This window comes from Ambystoma mexicanum, chromosome 7q, assembly GCF_040938575.1.
Source record: "Ambystoma mexicanum isolate Mex_15411 chromosome 7q, UKY_AmexF1_1, whole genome shotgun sequence".
In the NCBI taxonomy this organism is placed as follows: domain Eukaryota; kingdom Metazoa; phylum Chordata; class Amphibia; order Caudata; family Ambystomatidae; genus Ambystoma; species Ambystoma mexicanum.
In genome coordinates, this window is record NC_090941.1 from 891,774,614 (window position 1) to 891,796,260 (window position 21,647).

Sequence of the window (21,647 nt, forward strand, 5' to 3'; positions counted from 1 at the left end):
AACATCCCCTCCATGATGGTGGGAGGTGCAAGTAAGCTTGTTGACTTGTTGGCCACAGACCCAGTGTCATATCTGCCCAGTGGTCGTTGTGGCATTGGTGGCATAGAGAGAAGCGAACAGCCCGCAACATGGTTGTTTCTCTCAGAACAGCATGTGTTCCATCATGTTCTGTTGTGAGCCATCTAGTTCTTTTCCAAGATGGCTACTCCCAGCTGCAACTTTCTTTATTAGCCGGTAGGCTGCAGAGCTCCTCACATTGCAACTCTTCTAGCTCCGGCTTTGGGTAAAAAGCTAGTTTCCCTTTGCTTGCATTCCTTCCACTGTCCATTGACCCCCCTAGCTCATCATCACTCCCGCTTACCATCTTGCCTCTCATCATGGATTCCCCCTGCTGGAGCTCTACTTGTCTTGCTATATCCTTCTCTGGTCTCGTTTACTCGCCTGGTTTTATCTTGCAGTGCTTAGGGAATTCTCTTTTTATACCAATACTATTGACAGTTTGCTGTGGACCTTCCTCATCGGTTCTCTCTTGTGACTCCAGCTACTCCAGTGCATTCATCTGTGCATGCCAGCCACTTAGAGAGGGTTTTTGTGCTTTCAGGCTTTTCCCTCTGTTATATTTGGACATATCCTTCCTGCCAGCCGCTTTGCCTTCTATATAGTCACGCACAGTAGGCCATAGTGGCAGCAGCTCTGGATAGGCCCTTCTGTACAAAGAGCGACTTTGTGACAAGAATAAGCCCAAGAAGGACAAATCTAAAACCTCTCAGAAAGGATCAACTCATCAGATTCAGGTGAGACCCAGTAGTAATCCATCATCACTGCTGTTCCTTTCTTCATGTCTGTGATCAAGAGAGTCGTATTGCAATGTTTGTTTGAGCCGACATAACCTGTACCCTTGCTGCATAAACAAAGTCTATATTCTTCTTCCTTGTGGACTCACAGCGAATTTTCCATTGTTGCGATCCATGTCAAATGTGTGATATGCTCTGTCCAGATTTGCTCACAAAAAATGTCCACTCATGCTATCCTTTCCTTGCTATATGTTACCAATCCTTTGGCCAAGCAAGGTAGTGAGATGTCCTGCCAGTTATTATTGACATGCGTTACGTCCTTTCACCATCAGATATGGCAGCTCCGCACACTTGATTTCTTTTGAATCACTGCTGCACTGTACAAGATCTGGACCCACTATTTGAAATTGCACACTATGTGCTTGGAATGTTCCTTTTGTTCTGCATAGCGCAAGATGAACTAGGCATTGTGCATCTATAATTGGAACTGCTTGCAGTACTAATACCTTGGGAGCCCCTGACACATGTGGAATGAATGAAAACACATAACATCTTCCATTCACAGCATTTCTCCCCACACCACTCATGTCAGAATACCATGCATTGGTAAACTCAGGATGATGAATATCCTCAATCACATCCAAACCCAGCACTTAATTTGATATGTGTCATACTTTCATCGTACTTCTCTTTTCATCTTTCTATACCTGTTGCCAAGGATGGCAGCTTTACTAGTGCTATCAGCAATAACATTATATCATTTTGCAGTGGTAGAAAATCTCCTGCATGCTGAAAACAACCTTTTCACTGTTTCCCCCACTGACGTATTGTGCTTATTAAATTCATTAAATTAATTTACATTATTATTGTTAGTGTTCACATTAGTGCTAATATATGTAACTCCACTCATATTATTAACATTTATATGTATTGTCCCATTTGGATAATATACAATCCTATTTCCCCTTTCACCCTTTTATAGGACTTCCCCTATAACACCCTCCCCAACACAATCCCAACAGTACCATCAATAACACACACAGACCTATGATAATAGTCAAAACACAATAATAAACATAGGTCCATATTTTCTCATTCCTGTATCTACACCTCGGGTCCCTACTTAACAAATTATTTACATTAGTCACGTCCATCTTCTTTCCTGAAATGAGAACACAGACACACAAGACAATGAAAGGGAAAAACATACAAGACATACTGTGTACGCAAAGAAAGAAGGAAAAGGTAGAGAGAAAAAGAGAAAAAGAAAAAGAAAAAAGAAAAGAGAGCAAAAAGAAAGAAAGAAGAGAAAGAAAGTGCTCCTGAAAAAAGAAAGATACAGAGCTAGCAGCTAAAATTCAGCCTGCCACTGGAATGTGCTACTGCACACATATCGCCCCTTGACAGGCCAGTGAGGAAGACAGGTACACATACCCCTTGTTTTAAGACAACTGATGTACCATTGTAATTTCTGGAGGTGCCCTACGAACGTCTGAGTGGTGGACCCAATAGTGAAATTCCTTGACTTTCACAGCAAAAGGAGTACAGAACATCACCTTTTAGGGCCCTAGGAACCGAGGCTTATTCCATTTGCGCACAAAATTACGGACGTATATGAGGTCCCCAGGCAGCAGTGGTTGTGTGGTCATATGCTTGGGATCTGTCACGGTAGTAATCTTGGCATCCGGTGTCCCTTCCATCACAATCCATGGAGGTGAAATCTGTCGGGAGACACATTTACATTTAATGGCCCTAGTTAGTGTGGTCAAATACTCCTTGGACTCATCGCGTAGCACCGCTGCTGCCCTATGTGCGTCTGAAGCCCTCTTACAGGGGATATGGGAGTATGCATATGCCAGCCAGAGACCTCTTCACGAGGTGACAAATGGTGGTCATTGCTTAGCTGTGTGCATAAACTAAAGTGGGCCACTGGCAAAAAGTGCACCCATTTTTTCTTCAGCGTGGTACACAATTTGGATAATTTACTTTTAAGGAGCCCATTTATTCTATCCACAATGCCATTGAACACATCCGGTGCTTGATGCCAAGTAGTGCTGTAACATGCTGAAATAATGTATTGGATAAATGTGTGCCATTGTCTGACCTTAAAACCTCGTACACCCCCCATTGCGGGAAGACTTCCACACTCACAGGGTAATTCATAGAATTCAGCGCACAAGTAGCGCACGCGGCTGGCGCACAGCGTGCGCGTGCGATAGTCTGCGCCAGCCGCGTGCGCCAAAACCGAATCCGGCGCACAGCGTATTCATGGATTTTAGCTTCCCCAGGCAGCCGTGGCGCACAGTGGCGCAGCGACTCGCTGCAGCGCCAGTTACGCCCCCAGGAACGCCCCTTGCGCTGGGAAATCCCATCAAAATCCCAAACCAGCGCAAGGGGCTGCGCTAACCCTGGACCATCACGGCAAGCGGCCCATGCGATTGTCAAGGGTGCGCGGGAAGTTTCACACGGCAAATCCCAGGCTACGTCCATTTCAGGGGTGCGCGGGAAGTTTCACACGTGAAAAGCTAGGCTACGGGAATTGCAGGGGTGCGCGGGAAGTCCCACACGCGAAAAGCCATGGTACGTCCATTACAGGGGTGCGCGGGAAGTTTCACACGCGAAAAGCTAGGCTACGGGAATTCCAGGGGTGCGCGGGAAGTCCCACACGCGAAAAGCCAGGTCATGTCCATTACAGGGGTGCGCGGGGAAGTTTCACACGCGAAATCCCAGGCTACGTCCATTTGAGGGGTGCGCGGGAGGTTTCACACGTGAAAAGCTAGGCTACGGGAATTGCAGGGGTGCGCGGGAAGTCCCACACGCGAAAAGCCAGGTCATGTCCATTACAGGGGTGCGCGGGGAAGTTTCACACGCGAAATCCCAGGCTACTTCCATTTCAGGGGTGCGCGGGAACGTTTCACACGCGAAATCCCATGCTACGTCCATTTCAGGGGGGGTGTGGATAGTTCAACACGCTACTCCGATCGTTGGGTCGTCACAGGTCTCCCCTGTACAGCCTCCACGTCCCCTGCATGCAGTCCACACCACAGGGGATTACCCTGCACACCTGCCCATGACTCCCAACCCCCAGCAGTCAGGGGCACCTTCCAGCAGGCCCCCACTCATGTCCCACTCATGCCTCCCACCACCCCCACCCCCCCAGCAGTCAGGGGCACCTTCCAGCAGGCCCCCACCCATGTCTACCACCACCGCCACCCCCCAGCAGTCAGGGGCACCTTCCAGAAGGCCCCCACCCATGTCTACCACCACCCCCACACCCCCAGCAGTCAGGGGCACCTGCCAGCAGGCCCACACCCATGTCTACCACCACCCCCACCCCCCATCAGTCAGGGGCACCTTCCAGCAGGCCCCCACCCATGTCTACCACCACCCCCACCCCCCCAGCAGTCAGGGGCACCTGCCAGAAGGCCCCCACCCATGTCTACCACCACCCCCACCCCCCAGCAGTCAGGGGCACCTGCCAGAAGGCCCCCACCCATGTCTACCACCACCCCCACCCCCCAGCAGTCAGGGGCACCTGCCAGAAGGCCCCCACCCATGTCTACCACCACCCCCACCCCCCAGCAGTCAGGGGCACCTTCCAGAAGGCCCCCACCCATGTCCACCACCACCCCCACCCCCCAGCAGTCAGGGGCACCTGCCAGAAGTCCCCCACCCATGTCTACCACCACCCCCACCCCCCCAGCAGTCAGGGGCACCTTCCAGCAGGCCCCCACCCATGTCTACCACCACCCCCACCCCCCAGCAGTCAGGGGCACCTTCCAGAAGGCCCCCACCCATGTCTACCACCACCCCCACCCCCCCCAGCAGTCAGGGGCACCTGCCAGCAGGCCCACACCCATGTCTACCACCACCCCCACCCCCCAGCAGTCAGGGGCACCTTCCAGAAGGCCCCCACCCATGTCTACCACCACCCCCACCCCCCAGCAATCAGGGGCACCTGCCAGAAGTCCCCCACCCATGTCTACCACCACCCCCACCCCCCAGCAGTCAGGGGCACCTTCCAGCAGGCCCCCACCCATGTCTACCACCACCCCCACCCCCCCAGCAGTCAGGGGCACCTTCCAGCAGGCCCCCACCCATGTCTACCACCACCCCCACCCCCCCAGCAGTCAGGGGCACCTTCCAGCAGGCCCCCACCCATGTCTACCACCACCCCCACCCCCCAGCAGTCAGGGGCACCTTCCAGCAGGCCCCCACCCATGTCTACCACCACCCCCACCCCCCCAGCAGTCAGGGGCACCTTCCAGCAGGCCCCCACCCATGTCTACCACCACTCCCACCCCCTCAGCAGTCAGGGGCACCTGCCAGAAGGCCCCCACCCATGCCTCCCACCACCCCCACCCCCCAGCAGTCAGGGGCACCTTCCAGCAGGCCCCCACCCATGTCCACCACCACCCCCACCCCCCAGCAGTCAGGGGCACCTGCCAGCAGGCCCACACCCATGTCTACCACCACCCCCACCCCCCAGCAGTCAGGGGCACCTTCCAGAAGGCCCCCACCCATGTCTACCACCACCCCCACCCCCCCAGCAGTCAGGGGCACCTGCCAGCAGGCCCACACCCATGTCTACCACCACCCCCACCCCCCAGCAGTCAGGGGCACCTTCCAGAAGGCCCCCACCCATGTCTACCACCACCCCCACCCCCCCAGCAGTCAGGGGCACCTGCCAGAAGGCCCCCACCCATGTACCATCCATGTCCACCTTCACCTGGGTCACAACCCCACACAATCATGACCGTAATGGACAGTCTGCCCTGCAAGAATTCCCAAACAACTATCCCATCCACCCACAGATCAAACACAATGACATGTGACACACCCAATGTAAATCATATGAATGAACACATGTCTGTCACACACAGATGTTGCAAGTGAATGTCCAAACACCCCACATGTCATGCATGAAAGCAATGAGATGATACAACACATTGAAGGATCAAATGAAAATGTATTAAAAATAAACAAGGTTGGTAAAAATTAAAAATAACAATAAACATGCAATGCAAACAAAATAATAAAAAAGTACAACCAAAAAAATCAGGAACACTAATTAACAAAAAAAAATCCAAATAGGGGTCCAAAGTCAAAGTCCAAAATTAAATCCAAGTACAAATGAAAGAAGAAACACATTGCCTCATGTGAAAAATTAAAACTAATATCAACATCCCTCAAACCATCAACATGATGAACCGGGTCCATGAGCCCTAATAAATGAAACCTAACTATTTACACCAACTAAGAAAATGACTATATACAAAAATGTGGTGCATTGTCCTTTGGCAACCAGATAATAACATTCAAACAAAGGAAACCTAACTACAACTAAACTACAGAACTATATACAAAGGCGGCGGGCAAGTCCTGTGGCTCACTGATTGTTGTTCCGGGCCAGGGCATCATCGAACTCCCGCTCGATGTCCCGGAGGCGGCCCCGTTCCACAGCCCCGAGGGTCCGCAGGGACGCCGATGTACCCACCTCCAACTCCCTGCGGATGGCCTCGAGGCACTCGGCCCGCCTCAGGGCCCTCCGCATGGAGTTCTCCGCCCTGACCATAGCGAGCCGCGCCTCTTCCGCCCGCCGCCGCTCCACATCTATGGCATGGCCCAACCGCTGCCACACGGAGGTCACTTGACGTCCAGGGTCCTCCTGCCCTCTGGCCGATGCCTGCCCCTCTGATGGTGATGGCCCCGAGCCATCAAGGCTCCCACCTTCTTCCTCCTGCTGCTGACGTGCTGGTGCCGGTGCCCTGACACCTGCTGCCTGCACATCCTCCATTGTTTGGGGTGCTGTTGTTGCGGTGGCCACCCCTGCTGGACTCACGACTCCCGACTGGGGCAGGGATGTGTCCTCCACCAGCCTGGCCCCATCGTCAGAGGCAGCTCCACAGGGCACCCAGGTGACAGGTGGGTAGGAAGATGGCACGGAGGACGACTGGCGCATAGGGGGTTCAGGTGAGGAGGGGGTCGGAACAAGGCCCAGTGTATGGAGGAATACAGCCTGGTCACCCTGAGAATGGGTCCGGACGTGGGCAACCCTGCTGGTGCAAGATGATGCAGACACAGGACCGGGGACAGGATTACACACAGGCACCTCCGCGGCGGCCTGTGCTGCCTCCTGTCCCTGCCCCTGTGCTGCACCACTAGCACCAGCGGAATGCCCACCTCCAGACCCCATCTCAGTCCCTTGCACGGCCTCCTCCTCCAACAAACCCACCACCAACCTGGATGACTCCCTGCCATCTTCCGCCGTGGAACCCTGTGGGGTCTCAGCTGCCCCTTCTGCTGCCGAGGAGTCCAACTTCCCCCTGCGCCTCCTGGACCTCCCCTTGGCAGCTGCGACCTGGGACACAGCACCGGACTCCTCACTCCCCGACGAGATGACAACAGGGGAGGGGAGCCGGGCCTTGCGTCTCCGGCTGGCGGTGGCATCCCTGCCGCTGTGCTCCACAGCACCTTCTCCGCCCTCCACATCAGATGACGCTGCAGGCAGGGAGAGACAGGAGACAGGCATCAGGACACTGTACAATTGACTCACACACATAACAGTTGTACAAGAGTGGCATTGTCATACTCCAGACCTGGCATCACAATCCCCAACACACTTGTCTCCTCAACGCACACACATGAGACATTCAACAGCCATATTGCTACAGCCCGCTACATGCATTCACATACAGCAGCATGAGCAGACAAAGGTGAGCCACACATCACATGATACACACGGACTCAAATACACATGCACACATGCAAAGCACACATCCAAGCATGTGTACCACTCCGCAAACTGTCAGTCATGAGATGAACATCCATGTCACATTTGCAATTCACTCTCCAACATGACAGTGTCACCTGCATCCATGTTGCAACACTGTTGCACCCTTCACAACTACACACACACACACACTGCAGACTAATGCACCTGGAATCAACATCCATGTGTCACACCACAAGCATGCCAACTCACATGCACAGTCAAACACATGTGCCCACACACAAGCATTTGCACTGCAAGCACACACACACACACATGCACCATCCTTGTCTCACACATCACAGGCACACATGTGCTTGTCTCACAGCCCTGCACACACACATTCATACATGGCCACACAAAGACATGTGCAACATGCACACTCCTGGCACACCACCACACACACAGCTTACAATCAGTATGCATGTACACTCACCGCTCGACTCCAGACGGGTCTGCCTCCCAAGGACCTGGACATGGAGCGCTGGGGATATGCGTTCCAGGACCCGAAGTTGATCTTGCGACAAGTGGCCCCGTCGCCCCTTGGCATCCACTGCCTTCACGAGGCGCCGGGCCTTGTTCAGGGTCCTGGACCTGTAGTCCTCCCAGCGCTTCTTGACTTGATGGAATTCTCGGACTGCCACCCCCTCCGCGTTGATGGCAGTCACAATGTCCGTCCAGATCCTGGTCCGTCCTTCCTTGTCGAGGCGCATCCGTCCGTAGAGGGCATCAAACTGCCCCAGGACTCGCTCCACCAGGACACCAACTTCGGTGGCACTGAAGCTGGTGGCCCTCTGCCTCCCTGGCCGGGGGTTGCCACTCGTGCCAGATGTTGTGCTCCCTGACATGGCAACCCCAGAGGCAGGAGTGGGTGGGCAACTGGGTCCTGGGGCTGGGCTGTGGAGTGATGGTACGGCTGTCGGGAGTCTTTGGTTCCAGCAGGGGTGGTCACAGCAACTGCACCCCTGGCTGATGTGCAGGCAGCAAACAGCAGGGCACGTGGGCAGCAGGCAGTCAGGCAGCAGCAGATGGCAGGTGGGAGCGTGCTCGGGGCTCTGGGGGGCAGGATTCCGGCCTTCGGGGCAGGAGCGTGGTCTTCCGTGTGTGAACGCATGGCCAGCTTGATACGGAGTGAATTGGCACGTGAAAATCATGCACGTCTGCGTGGAATCCGAGGAAAGGGCGCGTAAGCACGTCAGCACGCGTACGCGATCTCATTGGTCCAAAGGGCCAGGCGCGTAAGCGCGTCTATAACGCACGGACGTTTCCCAACCCGCGTGAAAAAATAAACCTCCCGCGCAAGCGCGTCAGCACGCGTACGCGATCTCATTGGTCCAAAGGGCCAGGCGCGTAAGCGCGTCTATAACGCACGGACGTTTCCCAACCCGCGTGAAAAAATAAACCTCCCGCGCGAGCACGTCAGCACGCGTACGCGATCTCATTGGTCCAAAGGGCCAGGCGCGTAAGCGCGTCTATAACGCACGGAAGTTTCCCAACCCGCGTGAAAAAATAAACCTCCCGCGCGAGCGCGTCAGCACGCATACGCGATCTCATTGGTCCAAAGGGCCAGGCGCGTAAGCGCGTCCATAACGCACGGCCGTTTCCAAACCCGCGTGAAAAAATAAACCTCCCGCGCGAGCGCGTCAGCACGCGTACGCGATCTCATTGGTCCAAAGGGCCAGGCGCGCAAGCGCGTCTATAACGCACGGCCGTTTCCCAACCCGCGTGAAAGAAATACAAGCCAGTGTCAATGCGTGTGATTGGAGGCTGGCCCTTCAGCACCTACACGCGGAAGTGACGCAGGACCTGTGGGCCTGCATAAAAGGTACATGTAGAACGCCATTTCCTTGTACGTGCTTTTCGTGGAGAGCGAGTTGGTGTATTCTGGACTTCTTGTCAGTTGACACGCGATTTACTTCACGGCGTTCAAAGGTCGTACTCCCTGTTACCTCTGACAGCTTTTTCTCTTTTGCTCTTTTTCCTGGGCCTGTTTCCTCACACAGCGTTCCCTTCTATTGTTGTCCTGTCTCCTCAGACAGCGTACCATTCTTCTTTTGGCGGGGGTGTTGCCAACGCACACACGCGCGTATTTTTGACGCATTTCTCCCTGGCAGACGGTGAGTTGCGCACGCATCTATCATCTGTGCTTGCCCCGTGTGTCAGGTACCTCTTCAGAGGTCAATCTAGGCTGCGTGTGACACGCATACGTTCATTCTTGTGTTACTGGATGCCACAGCGTAGTGCAGGGTTTTTCATCCGCGCACGTGGTCTAGGAGGGGTATCGTGCACGTTCCTTAACTTTTTTGGGGTGCCTGTGCGTTGCGTGACCCGTCATCTTTCCCCAGGGGTGTCATATAGCCTTGCCACTGCACTAGGGTACGAATACCATCTGGTACCCAACCCCTTTGACACCCAATTGCCCAGGACAATTGTGCACACCGACTCCCATACGCACAATAACATCAGTGCCATGGTTGGGAGGCGTGCAAGCCGTAAGGGTGGCAAAGGTGGCCGAGCCACACGTGGTGGCCGTGGAGGATCCACTAGGGGACGTGGTTGTGACTTGCAGGGTGCCCCTGTCCCCCCCAGTCTGGAGGACCAGTCAGGGACACCCATGCCCCCCCCCCCCCAGGTTGAGGGTCATGTGGCTGATACCAACCCTGATCAGCCCTTGTTGGACCAGCCCATTGTGGCACCAGACCTGTCCGAGGGTGACTCCATCGCTGACATCCAGGTCAGCAGGTCCACTGCACGTGCACCGGTGCACATTGGTGTCATCAGGACACGCGCATCTATGCCAGATAGGTCATCTGCTGCCCCCCGTGGGCAGGGTGTGGCTCCATCCACCCCACCTCTCATACACCCTGCCAAGACTGTGTCGGTCCTAGTTCATGCACCTCAGATCAGGCCTGACCCTATCCCTCTACCCCCAATGCCTGCACCTACTCCCATGCTGAGTGTGCAATCCCACACACCCAGTACTGAGTCCACCACGGCTCCTGCCCCTAGTGTCCACAGCGGCGTAGGACACTCTGGATCCCCACCCCCTTCCAAGCGGAAGAGGAAGAGTGCACGTCCGGCACAGGCTGATGCCCCAGGCACGGCTGCACAGTCCGGCCCATCAAGGAAGCCCAGCTTCACAGACGCCGAACTGAATGCACTTGTTCAGTATGTGTCAGACCATGATAGGGAAATGGTCATCGTTGCAGGGTCCAAGACCACACATGCCAGACGCCAGGCACACTGGCAGACCATTGCTGACAAAATAAGTGCCCTTGGAGTAGTGAGGCGCACAGCTAGTGATTGCCAGAAGCGCTGGAATGACCTTAAGCGCAGGGCAAAGGATAAGCTGGCCTCAAGTCATGCCGCAACCTTGGTGACTGGAGGTGGGTCCCCAGCACAGGAAATAGAACTCACACCACACGAGTCCGTAGCTGGATCCTACGTCACCGAGGGACAACTCCAAGGTGTGGGAGATCTCCCTGATTACGAGGCATCATCCGGTGAGTGCACATGCATGCGTGTTATATCCATGTGCATGGTGTGTGTGCGAAGCCTTCATGTTGGGTGCCTGTCAAGGGGGTGTGTGGCAGAGTTGATAGTGTCACCCATGTGCCTCATCCAGTATGTTCAGTGCAACACCATGTGCCCACAGCACTATCCCTACTGCCAACAGTGCACATATGGCCCTACACCATGGAAGTTCCCCTTGAATTGTCATTTTTTCACGACATTGTTGCTCATTCTCCCCTGTCTATTAATCTTATGTCTTACATACCATTCCTACACTTACCCCCAGCCATTCAAGTTCCATCGTCACATGCCTGACATGCAATGATACCACATGCTAATGCGTCCTCTGTATATACATGGCACTCAACATGCTGTCATACTGTGGAATTTGCCTTGACACCCACCTCCTACCTGTGTGCTCTTGTTCCGTCTGGTTCCAAGCCCCATTCCCTCACACTCCATGCTGCTCTTCATGGTCTATCTTCCCTGACTTCTACTGTTCAGACCATGTTGCCCTACTCACGACACCTGCTTGCAAACAGTCAAATGAGGGCACCCTGCCCTCCAATGCAACCCACCCTATTGCTGACAAGTACACCTGAGCCTACTCAAGGTTAACTCTCACTGACATCTGCTCATACATGCCTTTGCCTGTCCCATGGACCCTTCACATGGTCCCAGTCCTCTCTCCTTGCTCCTCTTCCCCCATCAATGGTGTGACCCGTTGGGGTGTACTCTTGGCCTCCTTCCAATCCTCAGAGGCCACAATTGATGTGTAAGGTAATGGGATCATCTCAGTCCAAGGCCCTCAGGCCAACCTTATTCTCCTTGACAAATGCTACCCACATCTCATCAACTTCCTTTCCTCTCCTGCTGTCCCCCCTCCTCTCTCCTCATCTATCCTGCACTGCCTCCCTGCACCCTCCCATTATCCTTCTCCGCCTCCCACTCCAACTCCTACACATGCTGCACCTCTGATCTGTAGCACTCCCCGTAAGTCCTACAAGGCTGTCAACCTCCTCCACATTTACACTCCTTACTCTGCCGCTGCATCAGGCATTCCTCCCATATATGTCACTTACATGAGGCAATGCACCTTGACATCCTTGGTCTCATGGAAACATGTCTGACGGCCAGCTCTGTCTGCATCTTTGACACACTCCTACCTGACGTTCAGTTGATCCTCTCCTTGGCCCGGCACTACTGTGCAGGGGGGTGTGTGCCCTTGCCTTCCCTGAGGGTATTCCTGCCACTGTCACTCCTACGTAGACCTACTCCCCTCTGGAATGGCTTGTGTGACGTCTCTCTCTATCTCACCTCGACATTCACAAACTGTGCGTACTGTGTATCGGAAAACTGGTCAAATGTACTACTTCCTTTCTGAGTGTCCTCACCTCTCCTCCTCACTCATGTCCCCAGACACTGAAATCCTCTTCCTTGGTGATGTACGCATCCACCTGCATGCTTGTTGTCCCCACCACGTGACTTTTCCGTGACCTCAGCAACTCCCTATCACCCTCTAAACTCCCGTCTGTCCCTACTCATTCTGCAGGGCACACTCTTGATGCTCTGATCTCATCTGACCTTCCCCTCTCCATCCCTCTCTGCACTCCTCTCTCCTGGAGTGATCACTTTCTCCTCTCCTCCCACCTCACCCTCACCACCCCACAGGCAAAGCCACCCACACCACTGTCACACACCTTCCTGGTATTCCAACCCATGAAGTGTGTGTCAGTCGAGGCTTATGCTGCCAAAATCCCCCCCCATCCAGCTCCCCCTTAGGCTCACTCCCATCCTGACAGGGCCCACTCCATGCTCCACTCTATGTCAGGTACACTGGATGTCTTTGCCACGGTCATGACAATCCGCCTGAAGCCCCATGCCAATGCTGACTCCTGGCATGACTCGGATCTTGTGAACCCAAAACACAGGTCCCGGGTGGCAGAGAGGAAATGGCCTGCATCATGCTCATCCTCTGGCAAACTGGCCTGCCGCCTGCTCCAAAGGCAATAGCGTCTCACCCTTCTCACCATGATGAGAGCCCCAATCCAAGGCCACATATCTGCGGCATCTGACAACTCTGCAGGACACATTGAAATCTGCAAGGACCTTGCCGAGGCAGATGCAGTGTGTACCACCCCTGTCCCCTCCGAGCCCACAGCACTGCATGACTGTCTCTGTACCCCTATAGGCCACCCCCCCAGCACTTGTCTGCGCCTACCACCATCTGCCCTCGACGTGAAGTCCTACTTACCTTGTACAGCACTTCCAGCCGCCACTTCCCCTTGCACTTCATTGTGCCACCCACCTCTGCACTTGCGTGACATGAATGACACCGGCACCAGTAGGATTGTTGAATGGCATCCCCTTCTGCCCCACCACCCCTCAGTGCTCCGCTGTACCTTCATACATTTCTGTACAGGTGCTTCACGAATGCTATATGAATCCATTACAGGTGATGGGGAGGTTGAATCTCATTGTTTACTGCATTTTGTTAACGTTGACAAGGCACTGTGCATCGTGGCCAATTGGGACTAGCAGATCTATGTCCAACATGTTAACTTCTTGATGTGATGAAGCAATGTCAGGACCAGAGTGGCCAAAATCCAAATTAGTTGCCCTCCTCTCCCTCTTCACTTGGTGGCTATGTCACATGCCATGTGTGTGATGGCATGTGCATTTGACATGGCAATCACCGGCCAATGTGTGATGCCAGTGCTAGGCAGCATGGGGAGCAGGCGTTGCTCTCCATTCTCTGTGTCATCATTGTGTGCCCTGAGCCTCCCCTCCAGACCCAGTGATGGTGAATGCATAGGAGGTTTCCCAGTCATGTGGGACATGTGTCATTGAACTACTGCCTCTGTTGTTCATCAGCCCTTGTTGTATGCCATGGTGCTAATGCCTGTTTCCATTTCTCTCTTTCATGTCTTTGCAGGGGACGAAGCACTTGTTGATGCTGGGGATGTGGTGGTGGAGCCGTCCCAGGAGGGCAACCCGGGCCGACCTTCCACAAGTGAGGGACGTGGTGTGTTTGTGGGTGAAAACCCACAAGTGCTGCAGGTCGTGCTGTCGAGGGGTGTCTCTGGGGGTTCCTCCCCCGAGCAGTATTCAGGTGTAGACTCGGAGGATGACACCTATGTGCAGTCACAGGTGAGTGTTCTTGGGAGAGAATCTCCTCTGTCTGACCCACCTGCAGCCGGGTTATTGCCCTGAATGGGGATGTCAGTGTCGGCAGCTCAGCCTCCGGTGGTTACGGATGCAGGGCCACACCACACAATCTCTGATCCTGTTCCTGGGGCTGCAGATCAGAGAGGGAATGCAGTCCTGCAGCCTGAGGCTTTGCCGGAACAGCAAGGCGCAGTCCGCCTTGCCCCAGGCAGGTGTGGTGCCCGCCAACGTGGTGGCCGTATGCCACCTGGCAATACCGCTTGGGAGCAATCCATCTACGGTATGGCCACCCAACAGGCAGCATCATCCGAGATGATTGCACAGGCCATGGATAGGGTGGCCACTTCCATTGTCCCCCCAGAAAGGCTGATGGAGCGACTGGAGCAGGCTACAGAGTCCATCTGCCACGCACACAGGGAGGACATGTTGGCGTCCAACATGGACAGGCGGGCGGCACTGGCGACTCTGCGGGAATCACTTTCCATGGAGTCCCAGCGCCACAGGGAAGGCCTGAGGGAAGAATTCCATCACCTCAGGTCGACCCTGTTAGAGCTTGAGGCTTCATCCCATAGAAGGACAGAGGAGCAGCTGGAGCGTCTGACACGGACGCTCTCGGCCGAGATGCAGGCAACTCGTGCGGAGATCAGGTCATCCCGGAAGTTACTGCATGGGGACCTCCGCATGATTATGATCCAGAACCAGAACTACCAGACCCGCCTGCTTGCAGCCATGGAGGAGCAAACTCGGGCTTTGCGTGGGCTGCCTCCCATTGTCACACCATCTTCTGAGGCAGCTCCCCCACCTCCTGAGTCAGCTGCAGGGTCTGGCCAGAGCGATAGCGACTCATCTCCCACAACAGAGTAGCCGTGTGGGCCACGAGCCTATGGGGTGTTTTTTTTTCCCATGATCCACACAGGTGGATTGTGGCGTGCATCCTGTCCTCGGACCTCATAGGTGGCCCCCCCCTCCCCGCCGGCCCTTTCATAGCCATTTTTTCTGATCATATTTTTCTTTTTCAAGTGTGTTGCCTTGTGTGGGTACCTGGGCATACACTGTATTGTGGCTGGGCACATGCAGGCTTGTCCTGAGTTTGGTTTCGATGCTTGGGTACCTGACATCCACACCCCTCCTGCTTCCGTTTCCATGGGCTTGCAAAGGGTGTGCCCAAGTGACAGCAAATTACACGGTGACATCGGACTCCCATGAGCTGTTGGGCAGTCCATAGTCAATACTGTGTAGACATTCATAGTGTACATTGTTGTTGCACCTAACTATGCATGATGGTTTGATATGTGCCTCAACTTACATATGTTACTCATGTTTTGCAGGTATATCACACAGTTCTTCACACGGGCATACTCTCTGGAGTCAGACTACATGTCGGTAGATGTGCAGTGACACTTTTGCGTGGCGCCATCAATGTACATCTGGACGGTGAGGACATACCAGCACAATCAGGTATTGAGACTACCATTGATTACATGCATTGTGTCTTGTTTGGGTGGGCTTCAGGGTGGCTTGGTGTGTAATTTGATTGAAATGACTCTTACACAGGTGTGTAGTTGTGCCTCCATCACGGTTAGCTGTTCAAGTGCGGCTATGTTCCATTTGGGGCACTGCAATTTGTGACACCGGTGTCATGTTGTGAGGGTCAGTTTGTTTGCTCTCACATACCATGACATGGTGTCCTCTGTGGCGGGACTGTGAAGGGATTGGGTGACATGGCAATGTTGTCATGTAGCAATTCGCATGTGCCAATGCATATTTGATGAATGGAGTTGTGTCTTTTCGTAGTTATGCATTGCTGGTGTATGTGTAGGTAGGGGTGCACACATAGTGACACTTCCATGTTAACAATCTCAGGCTGTTTCTGACAGTTTATTGTCAAGTAATTTTGTGACATTGTCAGGTAGTGTCATCATTGATCGTCAGATGGTATGTGCCAGAGCAGTGTGCACTAGCCAGCACTGTGATTCCTAGGTGAAGAAGTTGGCCACAAGTTGCGTCCGGGCTGCCTCCCCCGTGCCCTTTCCCCTCCCATGCGCAGCGGGCGTGCATGTGGTTGTGGATGTGGGGGCACCACCATGTCCACGGGCAGGCCCCGGCGTGTTGCAACGTTGTGCAGGACACATGCTGCCACTATGATCCTGCACACTAGTGGGGGAGCATATAACAGCTGCCCGCCAGAACGGTCAAGGGAGCGAAAGCGTGACTTCAGCACTCCGAATGTGCGCTCCACTATGCCCCGTGTTGCAATGTGGGCTGTGTTGTACCTTATCTCGGGTGGCGTGGTGGGGTTCCGGATTGGGGTCATCATGTGGGGGCTGATAGGGTAGGCACTGTCCCCTGCGGAGGTGGTGATGGGTATCATTAGTGGTGTTGTGACATGACCCTGTTTCTGACATGCATGCATGTGCAGTGGCATTCATGCTCACCAAGCAGCCATGTATCTCCATGCCGGCCTGCCTCTAGGTCCCGGCTTAGGGTAGACATTCTGTAGATGAAGCTGTCGTGGGTGGACCCGGGATAGTTGGCATATACTGATGTGATGATTCCCTTGGCATTGCATACAACTTGCACGTTGATGGAATGCCAGTGCTTGCGGTTTCTGTAGATGTGCTCTGTTGCCCTGGGGGGACGTAGAGCCACATGGGTGCAGTCAATTGCACCAAGCACTTTGGGGAATTGAGCCACACCATAGAATTCCTGGATGCACGCCCGCCTTTCTGCAGGAGTCCTGGGGAGATATATGTGCCTGCGGACTGATGGCCGTGCAGTGATGATGTTCAAGACCTGGTGTAGACAGCGTGACTGCGTGGCCTGTGACACACCACCCACTATGGCACTTGTCCGCTGAAAAGATCCAGTGGCCAAGAAGTGCAGTACATTCAGGACCTTCTGCAGGGGGCTGAGTGCTTGGGAGCACAGGGTGGGTGATGTGAGGTCATCCTCCCACTCACTGACCAGGTCCAGTATGATGTGTGCTGGAAACCTGTACCTCCCATACACCTGGTCATCAGGCATCCCGAATAGGCTGGTTCTGGGTGAGAAAATTCTGGCCCTGACTCTCCTCCTCCTCCTCCTTTGGTAACCCACAGCCACTGCTGCTAGGAACGGTATGTTCATCTTTGCACTGAGCTTGTAGGATGTTTTCACGTGTATATTTAGACGTGCCGGGTCACGTACTGCACGTGTATTTTTTTCACGTGGGTTGGGAAACACTCGTGCGTCATAGGCGCGCTTACGCGCCTGGCCCTTTGGACCAATGAAATCGCGTACGCGTGCTGACGCTCTCGCGCGGCACGTGTATTTTTTTCACGTGGGTTGGGAAACACCCGTGCGTCATAGGCGCGCTTACGCGCCTGGCCCTTTGGACCAATGAAATCGCATACGCGTGCTGACGTGCTTACGCGCTGAGGGCCTTTCCTCGGATTCCACGCAGACGTGCATGATTTTCACGTGCCAATTCACTCCGTATCAAGCTGGCCACGCGTTCACACACGGAAGACCACGCTCCTGCCCAGAAGGCCGAGTTACTGCCCCCCCAGTGCCCCGAGCAGCCTCCCACGTGCCATCTGCTGCTGCCTGCCTGCTGCCACCGTGCCCTGCCATTTGGTGCCTGCACATCAGCTATCTGCAGGCGTACAGTTGCTGTGTCCACCCCTGCTGGAACGGAAGACTCCCGACTGGAAGAACACCACTCCACAGCCCAGCCCCAGGACCAAGTTGCCCACCCACTCCTGCCTCTGGGGTTGCCATGTCGGACACTGAAACATCTGGCACCACTGGCAACCCCCAGCCAGAGAGGCAGAGGGGCCCCAGCTTCAGTGTCACCGAGGTTGGGGTCCTGGTGGAGAGAGTCCTGGGGCAGTATGATGCCCTCTTCGGAAGTAGCCGCGCCAACTGTGAAGGATGGACTCGGATCTGGGACGACATCGTGACTGCCATCAACGCAGAGGGGGTGGCAGTCCGCGACAACCGACATGTCAGGAAGCGTTGGGAGGACTGCAGGTCCAGGACCCTCTCAAAGGCCCGGCGCCTCGTGGAGGGGGGCCGGGGCCACATGAGTTCGATCCAAATGAGGGTCCTGGCATGCATACACCCAGCGCTCCACTCCCAGGTCCTTGAGAGGGAGACCCGTCTGGAGTTGAGCGGTAAGTGTGCAGGCATTGCTGTGTGAGACAGTGCATGTTGCAGTGTGCTGGTTGTGTGATGCTATATGTGTGGAATGGGCCTTGTAGGCATGTATGTGTGCAGTGTTGTCATGGCGATGCATGTGCGACCAGTAATTTGTGGATCACATGGTTGTTGTATGTGTTGCTATGCAACCTGAGGAGGCCTATGCAGATTGGACACATGTGAGCATGCAAGTGTATGTTCGTGGACATGGGTGTGGGTGAGGGATGGATGCTGATGCCAGGTACATGTATGGTGTCGAGGTCGGTGTGCTTGACCTGCATGTCTGTGACTTTTGAATGGCATGGATGCATGACACATGTCTGTGACACTGTACAGATTCACTGATGCTGACTAATCATCCTTGTATCCACTGTGTTTGTGATGTACGAGTCCACATGGATGTGACCGAGGTGAAGTGTGTGCGTGTGATTTGCATGACCAATGATGCATGTGCATTCCATGACCTCGTACTTTCGAAGAGTGCAGTGGACATGTATGTTGATGTGCATGCCATGGACCATGGGTGTTGCGTGTGTGTATTGCCTGACCCATGTGTTGTGGAGGGACATGATAGAAGTGTACTTTACCATTGCCAGTCATCTGATATTGCTTCCTGTGTAGGGGACCATTGTACAGTGCCCTGATGCTTGTGTTCTATGTCTCCCTCTATGCAGCGGCTAGTGATGGAGAGGGCGGAGACGGCGCTATGGAGGTAGACGGCGGGGATGCCCCCACGGCTGCGGCGGAAGGGGTGGGTGAGCCCCCACAGGGGCCAGCTACAGCGGAAGAGGGCAAGGAGCCATCCAGGTTGGTGGTTTCTACAGAGGAGGAGGCGGCCGAGACTGAGGCGCACCTGAGGCCTGGTGGGGGCATCCCTGCTGGTGCAAATGGTGCAGTCCAGGGCCAGGGGCAGGAGGCAGCACAGGTCGCCGTGGAGGTGCCTGTGCATGTCGCTGTCCCTGACCCTGTGAGTGCACCACCATGCACCAGCATGGATGCCCCATCCCAGGCCCGTCCGCAGGTGGAGGGGGTGTCTATGTCATCTGACTCCCCTCCACCTGCGGACGAGGGGACCCGTGGGCGCATGGAAAAGGTCCTGATTGGGGTCGCGTTGCGCACGGGGGTCATTCGTGATGACGTGCATGCTTCCTGGGTGGAGCACGCACATCATCACGAAGAGCACCGTGCCGACGTGGCCCAGTTGGGATCTGCCATTGCTGCGGGTTTTCAGCAGGTGATGGCCAATGTGTCGGCCATCTCCTCCTCTGTGGAAAGTATGCGCCGGTCGTTCTCCTTGCCGTCTTCCGGCCCAGTTGACACCAGGGCCCCCTGTGGACCTGCCCCAACCAATGCAGCCGGCTCAGTGGGGATCCCATCCCTGCCACAGTCGGGAGTCGGTGGCCCAGCAGGTGTGGACACCATGGCAACTGGACCCCTGCAGGTGGAGGATGTGCCGGCATCATCAGGCAGGGCACGTGCACAACGGCGTCGGTGGATACCATCAGCCTGGATGCCGTCGTGCTGGCAGAGGCAGTGGCTGCAGAGGCAGCGGCAGCGACGTGGGAGGCGTCATGGCTCGGGGCCATCAACATCGGAGGGGCAGCCATCGGCTGGAGGGCAGGAGGACCCTGGACAGAATGTGTCTTCTGTGTGGCAGCGGTTAGGCCACGCAATAGATGCAGAGCGGCGGCGGGCAGAAGAGGGGCGGCTCGCTATGGTCAGGGCGGTGGACTCCATGCAGAGGGCCCTGAGGCGTGCCGAGTGCCTCGAGGAGATCCGCAGGGGCTTGGAGGTGGACACTGCGTCAGCCCTGCGGGCCCTCGGGGCCATTGAGGATGAATGCCTCGGGGAGATAGAAAGGGAGTTCGATGATGCCCTGGCCCATAACATCTCTCAGTGAGCCGCAGGACTGGCCCGCCGCCTTTGTATATAGTTATGTAGATAGTAGGTTTCCTTTATTTTTATTTATTATTTGGGTTGATTGGACAATGGCCCACGTTTTTTGTATATAGTTAGCATTAGTTAGGTTTTGGGTAGGTTTCATTTTATGGTTTTTAGGGATATTGGACCCGGACAATCATCTTTGTACATAGTTTGTGGATATTTTACATTTTATTATTTGGACCATGGGGCAATGTGTTTGATTTTGATTTCCATTTTGATTGTCTTTGCACCCGTTCTTTTGGATTTCACCTTTCATTTGATTTTTTTTGTTTATTACCTGTTACTTTGTGTATTCATTTTGGTGTTTATTTTATTTTCCTTCTTACATTTTAATACATTGTTATTTTGATTCTATTGTGTGGACTTCTCTCATTGGTTTGTTGACTGTCACAATCTGGGTTTTCACAGTCATGTGTTGCCATTGTGTGAGTCTGACGGACTTGGACTCATGCGCATACTGCTCATTGGTTATGTATCATGTAATGGGTATTTGATTTTTGAATGGATGTGTACCTTGGATGTGTGTATGGACTGGGGTGACATGGGGTGGGATGTGGTTGCCCATGGGATCCTGGGATCTGTATTGTGATTTCCTATTGGCAGGGGAACATCTGTGTGGGCCTGGTGGAGGGTGCCCCATGACTGCTGGGGGGGGGGGCATGAGTGGGACATAAGTGGGGGCCTGCTGGCAGGTGCCCCACAGTGCTGGGGGGTGGGGGTGGTGGGAGGCATGAGTGGGACATGGGTGGGGGCCTGCTGGCAGGTGCCCCACAGTGCTGGGGGGTGGGGGTGGTGGGGAACATGAGTTGGACATGAGTGGGGGCCTGCTGGCAGGTGCCCACAGTGCTGGGGGGTGGGGGTGGTGGGAGGCATGAGTGGGACATGAGTGGGGGCCTGCTGGCAGGTGCCCCACAGTGCTGGGGGGTGGGGGTGGTGGGGAACATGAGTGGGACATGAGTAGGGGCCTGCTGGCAGGTGCCCCACAGTGCTGGGGGGTGGGGGTGGTGGGAGGCATGAGTGGGACATGGGTGGGGGCCTGCTGGCAGGTGCCCCACAGTGCTGGGGGGTGGGGGTGGTGGGGAACATGAGTGGGACATGAGTGGGGGCCTGCTGGCAGGTGCCCCACAGTGCTGGGGGGTGGGGGTGGTGGGAGGCATGAGTGGGACATGAGTGGGGGCCTGCTGGCAGGTGCCCCACAGTGCTGGGGGGTGGGGGTGGTGGGGAACATGAGTTGGACATGAGTGGGGGCCTGCTGGCAGGTGCCCCACAGTGCTGGG